Raw genomic sequence first — 8,272 nt, forward strand, 5'->3', positions numbered from 1 at the left:
CTACTATGGAAAAAATGGACACCGAGTTAAGGCAAGAAAGGGACAGAATGGACACCGAGCTAAAGCAACGAAAGGAGAAACAGAAAAAGACGGATAATCTGTTCCAAAAATTACTGAACAAAATGGAGAAGAAGAAGCAGAAAAAGATGATGAAGAAGAAGAAAACTGTAGACTTGTAAGAACCCGCACCGTTAATTAAGGAAGTTAATAATTAATTATGAGAAATTAGGAAATAATTCTATAATTGACCATAATAATTATTATAAGGCTTAAATAATTATGGTAAGTGTTTATTAAAGCTGAAAGTCGATTTTCTGACGAAAAGTGCAGATACCCGTTTTGCTACTAGGTATAAATGCGTACCGATGAAGTATCCTGGAAAATTATAAAAAGTGTGTATATGTCACTAGAATAATATATAGGACTTGTAAAACAAGTTTCAAGTTAAAATAATGAGAATTGGTGCCAGAACTGATACTGGCTATGGGAAAAGCGCATACCGAAGGTGCTGCGAAAAATAAAATAAAAATATTACAAATCTTAGAAAAATGAGTAGGTTTAGAATCCTAAGTTTGAGATTAAAATGCTAAGCGTAGCAATTATCGCTTTTACTGTGTGCTTAAGTCTTAACTGCCTATATATATAAACTTTGCACAAAACCCTAGGCCATAATCAGCCTCTCTACGTGGGTTTTGTGTGGGTTTGCTGCTGCCTTCTCTTCTCCATCTTTGCTTGACCTTCCAAGTAGCTTTTCCCTTCTTTTCTTCACAAAAACTCCATGGGGAGTGCATTCTAGCCTTGGGAACTTATAGAGGGAGAGATTTCTGAGCTAGAGGGTCAGTGTGAGGGAGGTTTGACTGCTGACTTGTTGGTTTGGGTGTTTTGGAGTCTTGTTCTTGGCTTGTGTGGCTTCAAGGAGTCATCCTTGTTGGGAAAGGACCTTGTATTGTGGCCATTTTCGTTTTCCTTCAAAGTCAGAATCTTTGAAGTGGTTTGGTGAGCTCCAAGAGCAACCTTTTCTGAGTTTTGAGCTTGGGTAAGCTTCATCACCTTTGATCATGAGTTTAATGGTTAAAAATGGAACCTTGATTCATGTAACAAGCTAAAGATCATAACATAAGGTTGGGTAAAGTTAAACACACCTAGAAATGAATGTTTAAGCTTCTGTAGTCGGTAAAAATGGAACCTTTGGATTGATATCTCGCAAAATGCAGAATCTGAGTTCTTCCGCCAAATATCCGGATATTGGGTTAGAAATATCCGGATATGGGGTTCTGAATATCCGGATATCTGGCAATATCCGGATATGCCCCCGACGAATATCCGGATATTCTGGGTTTTCGAAGAACAGTAGCTGCACTGTTCATTCAGAATGTCGTTATGGTTTTTGGACCCTAGTTTGATGAAGTAGGACTTCTGTAATGATTAATCTAAGTATGAATCAAGTGATTATGGGCTTGTGGCTTTGTGAGAAGCCTTAAGACGTGAAAAGTAAAGGAAAGACGTTGTCTTTATGTCATATGCTTGTATGTTGTATATTGATATGATTGTTGGTCCAAAACAGATTGTGATTCTACTGTGTTTGGGCTTTAAGATTGGTTGGACTCTTGGCATTGGATAGTTAGCTTGCAAGGTAAGCTTTAGTGTTCTCGGTTTAGCCATTGTGTGGTTCCACTATACCCCATGAGGGAATGGTTTATATGCATGCTGTGTTTACATGCTTTGATTATAGAAAATGTTGTTGAACTTTATGTGCAATGGCTTTTAATATGTATGTGTTGTTCCACTTCGACGGTTAGCCTGAGTATGTGGCGTCATGCAAGACGGTAACACCGTGGGTGAGTGCAAGTGGCGTCTTGCACTAGTGTGGGTAAAAGACGTATTCCTGCATTTTCTGGCCAGTATATTAGTATTGACACACATGATATGATTATCTGCTACATTGCACTATTTTAGAACTTATACTGTTGAACTGTTTTATAACTTATATTGCACATGTAAGTGAGCTTGGGGTGGAAGATCCTTGAGGACCCCTTGCCTTACTGAGATTTCTGTTTAGAGATCTCACCCCACGTTTGGGGGCGCTTATTTCAGGTTCAGGTAACCCAGGGGCCGAGACCTCTAGCGGCAGGAGGCCGGAACTTAGTTGATTACCATGCTTGCTGTTTATGCTGATGCACCTGCTTGGTTTTATGCTTTTACCATTACCATGCTGTTTGTATTGAGGCTTGATGAGTATGCTGTTTATTTGGTGAGCATGGGGATTGTCCATGCCACATTGATTTGACGATGTTTAAGTTTGTTTGCGTTGTATAAACTATTAGGATTGTCCGGTCTACGTGTTGTAGTTCCGTGACTAGAGACATATAGATGTTAATTTTATATTGAGCTATTTCAGTTAGCTGTCTTTTGCAATTTACATACAAGCAATGTTTTGAAATGAATTAAGTAATTCAACTTGGTAAGGATAATGACGTCATAATTGAAAAGAAAAAGATATTCCGCAATTTTTATTAAGCATGGCTTAATACGATGACATGTTAACAAACCGGGTATACACGGGGTGTTACAAGACTCCCCATCCCCATCCCACACCCATACTTCATAATGTATTCGAAACTTTTGTTTATGACTACCTTTATCGATACATTTTTCTAATTGTATGAGATTATAATGTTAGTTTGTATGGGATTATAGTGTTGGTTTGTATGGGATTATAATTTGTTAGTTATTTTGTTTCAATGAGACATATAAGTATTGTTGTTATGGTTGTACTGTTTACAGGTTTGAAAATAAATTAATTTAAAAATATTTTTTTTAATTTTCATAATTTTGCGACGGAAATTCATGGACATTTCATCGCAATTTCTGCAGATTATTGCGTCGGTATTCACATTCCATTGCAAAATTTGCGATGGTATTTTTCACTATTCCGTCACAAATTTGGGACGGTTTTTGTATTAGACATTGTATATTTGTGGACCGAATTTTGTGACGAGATTATAATACATTTTCGTCACAAATTCTTATGGTTTCTTGCGACAGGATTTTCATTACGTCCAAATTTTGCGATGGGATTTTCAAAAATTCTATCGCAAATTTGCGACGGAGTGGTAATATATTTCCATCAAAAACTTTGCGATGGATTCTTTTTCCATTTTGTTTGTGACGGATAATTTGCGACGGGAATTCCGTTGCAATTTGTGACGGTGTTCTCATTATTCATGTGAGCATTTTGCGAAGGATAATAAGTTTTTTATAACGAGTTTTTTCGATCGCAATTTGCGATGGAATTCATAACAAGAAAATGTCGTCGGAAAATTTGTTTGCGATGAGGTTTTTATCAACGGCTTTTTTTCGTCGCAAATGATGTTTGTGTCTGAAATTGCCAGTTTTGCGACGGAAAATGCCCGTCGCAAAAAGGCTATTTTTTCCGTTTCCAAGTTCTACTAAAACATCACTTATTTATATGCATTCTTCCCTTAGACAACGAGACATTGATACTACCACCACTCTTAAATCTTTTATCGTTATTATTAACTTTACAACTAATCCTTACCATTTTCTTTTCATTCTCTCAATTCCTTTTTGTTTCCAACTTCTACTAGAATGTCACTTATTTATATGCATTCTTCCTATAGACAACGAGACATTGATACTATCACCACTCTTGGATCCTTTTTCCTTATTATTAACTTTACAACTATTCCTTTTTTTTCAATGATATTGCTTCATTATTAATTCTACAACTAATCACCTTGTTACCACTATTTGGTATTTTTAATGATGTTGTTTTATTGTTATTTTCGCAACTAATCACCTTGTCATTGTCATTTGATGTTTTCAATTGATATTTCTCCAATTTGGACATTTTTTTCCTTCAAAATTATTTAACAACTCTTCACTTTATCACCATCATTTAGTGCTTTTTTAATACACTACAAAAATTCAAGCATTTTGTGGAGGTCATATTTTCATATTGTGGGGGGTTTTTGACCCCCACAAAGTTCATTTGTGGCATCCTCAATGACCCCCAGTTTTGCCTACGCCACAACATACTTTGTGGGGGCTTTATGTACAGCGCCACAATTTGTTAAAATATTTTCTGGAGGCTCCGTATCCCCACAAATGTTTCAGTTTCTGGAGGTTTAAGACCCCCACAAATTTGTTGAAAATTTAAAAAAAAATCATTTAAAATTTCACGTTTCTTTTAAAAAACCAGGTAGATTCAAAAGAATAAAAAAAAATCTATTCCAAATATTTGAATACATATCTTATATCTAAATAGAACTTGGTTTCAAAGATAAAAAAATCAAACAGATGTATAAATGAAATTAAAAACTAAAAGTTATTAAAAATTGATAACTATTCATGCAAGCCAAAATTTGGAAGTTCTACAAGACAAATTCACAATAATGAACTAAATAGTTTTGTCAACATAATTATATGAAATAATCTAGCTAAATATGGGTGCTCATTATGATAATGTGATCTCCCACATACAAATGGGGATATAAACCCCTAAAACAGTGGAAAGGCAAACTCGTACATCTACATCAAAGAGTATGTACCATACCATCACGAAAGAAAAGACAATTTCCCAACAACCTACACGAACCGAGATCACATCAAGCCATACAAAATCATGCTTAATCCTTCCAGAGTTCATATGCAAGAAATGCTCTAAGTACAACGTGACATGAAAAGAAAGAGAGCACTCTACAACAGTTTCCTGAATTCCTTTTGGGTCAGATACATTCTGCAATGGAACAAACACCAAAAATGGGGAGTCAATACTCATGAATCAAGATAAATGCAGCCTAAGAAGAAATTTGATAGAAGACATGCAAAATCAACTTTTGTTACATCTGACATATATAAATGAGTACATATGGAAACAAGAGGAATATAAGTTTCAAATCAGTGCCTACTGTCCCAAACCCAATGATATAGAGTACAAGACGATAAGTAAGAAAACATCTTTTACTTAACATGTAAATACTAAATACACATAGCAGGAACAATAAAGGAGAGAATAAAAAAATGTTTAAGCACACACCTCAAAATACAGGATCAGCAGTGAGTTGACTCCAACTAATCCTCTGCCCCAAACAAATCAACAATTAGGAAGTCAAATTTCAGTTTCACAAGTATATGTAAAAACAAAATAAACTAAACTGGGAGTATAAAAAAATATAGCACATTTACAGTCTAAACATATTTTTTGAGAGAATGAACTAATTCATTGAAAAATGAACGTAACTTACCATCGGTGAGGAGGCAGGTTCAAAGTAATAGCCTTCCCCCTAAACCCAAGAAACTCAGCAAAAAACAAACACATCCAAGATACCTGTAAAATTATAAATCTAACTTAATAAAAAACATCCAAGATATACGCCATTTTCGATCCTCTTTGCCTAACAATTCATCAAGATAACTTAATATTCTAACTTAAACAGAAGAAATGAGAAAGCTACATGAGCTTTTCTCAAAAGATATTTTAGAAATAATATGATGACTTGGCATATGCAACATTTACAAATAATAAAATAAACAACCGCAATACAACCTTGCTTGCATAAGAAAGAGTAAGGATGCAATCAAGAAACTATTTTAGAGGTAAAACAATCTTTCCTGAATGAAGTAGATACACACAAGGGTCCTCACAGATAATAGATGAGGTCTTGTTTCCCTGACATCATTTAAGTAGTTAAGAAAAAACAGAACAACAATCGATCTTCACATCAATCCTCACAACCTTAGATTAAGATGATAAAAGTAGCTACATCTTAAAAGTGTCCATTAATCAACATCACAATGTATTAGCAACAAACACAGCAATGCAGTCAAAAGACCAAGTATACTCAACTTACACTCTTAGCTAGAAGCCACACTCCATGTTCTCTGACTTCCACCACAGGCATTTCCATCCTGCAGGTGTTTATAATTATAAGATGATCAAAACAACAATAAATTAACCACATGAAAGCACAAAAAATTGAGCCTTACTTAGGTGGAGCCGTGGGCCACCTTAACAGTGCAATTACAGTACCTATGAAGAAAACAGTAACATAAAAATACAATACTAAACTTTAAGATTTATCAATAGTATTAATCTCAAACCCATACCTGAGCTATTTGTTGACATTGGTATAGCAAGAGGGATTAATCCTTGCTTGGCACCCGGAGAGATAATAGATTCACCTGCTATACAGAAAATTCAAGCTACATATGTGCATAACATAGTTTGATAGACCAAAATAAAGGGTAGATATACTGAACAAAGTCAAAAACAATCATCAATTATGCAAGGTTTTGTAAAGAAAATAATGAGGCATACATGGTCTCCAACAATTATCACTGATTTCCCCTAATTGGTATACTAGTAACTAGATGACTTGAAATTATACGAAGTTACTTACTTCACTCTTTCAAGTTTGAGACCCATTCTTTTATCAGAATCTTTACCTGTGCAAAAGTAATACAAGTTAAAAAAAAAATTAATTAGCATCAACTTGAACCATCCTCCTCTTTCTCATTCGTAACTGATATACATAATACCTATAAACAAACAGGCATCATGTTTTTTTAATTACAGGAGTGTATTAAAATACTATTATCGAACAATACAAGTTAAAGGAAAAATTCTATATGCAATATTGTATGAAAACTAATAATGTATTTTTTTATCCCCAAAATTACCAAAAAAAAATTTATTTATTTAATTATTTATTTTGAATGAACATATTTTCAACCTCACAGCACAGGCCAGTCTAAAGAGTTAAGGGATTTGGCGATAACCTGATCGAGGATTATAGTAACCTAAAACTTCAAGGTTCTTGCCATCTCTTGTTGTTTTACTATCAGTAACAATGACTCGGTAGAATGGATTGTTCCTGAAAATGATATATCAAAGAAAAATGAGAGTTAATTAATAGTTACCTGGCGAGAGCGTTGCCGGAGGCGGAGACGGTGGTGGCGTAGGAACTTCCGACCATGTGAGGAGATCGGAAGTGGAGATGTGTGGCTTTCTCACCGGCGTGCTTCTCTGCATTATCGCACCAGAACAAGCGTGAAAGTCGCACGATCCAACCAAATGGATCAATAAGCAAGCATCAATCAAAACCTAAACAAGGTTAACGAAAATATCAAATCTGAAATTGAACCTCTTCGATTTTGGAGAGTTGAGTTGATCCAAACCGAAGAAGGGGAATCCATTATCGAAATATGGGTGGCCATTTCTCTGTTTCCATAAAAGAACTAAAGAACTATCATTGAATATCTTTCACTTGTAGCGGCTTAGTGAAGAGATAGTAATAAGGTTTGTACAAAGGAACGAGAGAGTGTTACGATAGATAATAATTTTTTCAAAAAAATTAAATATAATTTTTTAAAAATTCTTTCTTGAGTTGCATAATATGTACCAAGTGAATATAAATTATAAAAAATATATATTGTATATTTTCAAACAATTTAAGATAGTAAAACATAATGTCAAATTGTGGAGGTTTAAAACCTGCCAAAAATTAAATCATTCAATGGAGGTTTTTTTGACCTCCACTAAAAAACCTCCAATAATCACCTATTTTTTTGTAGTGATACTTAAATGTTTTGTCTGACCTTGTAGATGAAATTTATAAAGCTGAATTGTAAGTGAAAGTTGTAAACAAATCTATGATATGTACGGTATTGCATGGATGAACCTTGTAGTACCATGAATAATAAAGATATATAATTGAGATGAGTCCATAGTATGGAAAAGGTATTGGTGAAGCTTCCAAGTATATGTGTTGTATAGTAAAAACAATTATGTCCAGGTGGACGTGGTGGAGGGACTTCATCAAGGTGGAAGATTAGAACCTGTTGGGTTATTGAAAATGATGAACAGATATGCTTAGGCATGAGTTTGAATATTTTATGTTGACTAGAAGTTATAAGTCCTTGATGGATGATGTACACTTAAACAAATTGAGATGGTTCATGCAGAGAAATAAATAGAATAATTGATGATTAATCCTATGGGATTTGACCACTTGAAATTATAATGTTGGTCAATTGTTAAATTGAGAGGTATCGAAATATGGGATTTAAATCCATAAGGAGGTAGTATTGATTAAGCATAGGGGAGATGAATTAATTATGTATTATATGTATAAGGAAGAAGTTGATAGAATCGCCATGGATGGCATTGAACAAGGTTCATTGAGAGTATGATTGTCCGTAACGGAATAATGGTTTAGCTTGACCGATATGCCATGAAGGAAACAAATAT

At 34.4% G+C, this 8,272-nt stretch overlaps 1 long non-coding RNA gene across 2 annotated transcripts; it reads right to left on the reverse strand.

Annotated features, from left to right (window-relative positions):
* Positions 1-4,426: 4,426 nt before the first annotated feature.
* On the reverse strand, positions 4,427-7,311 carry LOC133299725 (uncharacterized). Of its 2 annotated transcripts, XR_009749968.1 has the most exons (9): positions 7,167-7,311; positions 6,802-7,048; positions 6,423-6,468; positions 6,130-6,204; positions 6,010-6,052; positions 5,874-5,931; positions 5,268-5,350; positions 5,060-5,102; positions 4,427-4,759 (listed from the first exon to the last, which is right to left on the reverse strand). It is a non-coding gene; the product is annotated as an uncharacterized LOC133299725 (long non-coding RNA). The 2 variants fall into 2 exon arrangements; XR_009749967.1 differs by having other exon boundaries at positions 6,802-7,311.
* Positions 7,312-8,272: the final 961 nt, after the last annotated feature.

Source organism: Gastrolobium bilobum, unplaced genomic scaffold (genome assembly GCF_033153095.1).
Source record: "Gastrolobium bilobum isolate Gb01-03AN ecotype WA unplaced genomic scaffold, APGP_CSIRO_Gbil_v1 utg69600, whole genome shotgun sequence".
Classification (NCBI taxonomy): domain Eukaryota; kingdom Viridiplantae; phylum Streptophyta; class Magnoliopsida; order Fabales; family Fabaceae; genus Gastrolobium; species Gastrolobium bilobum.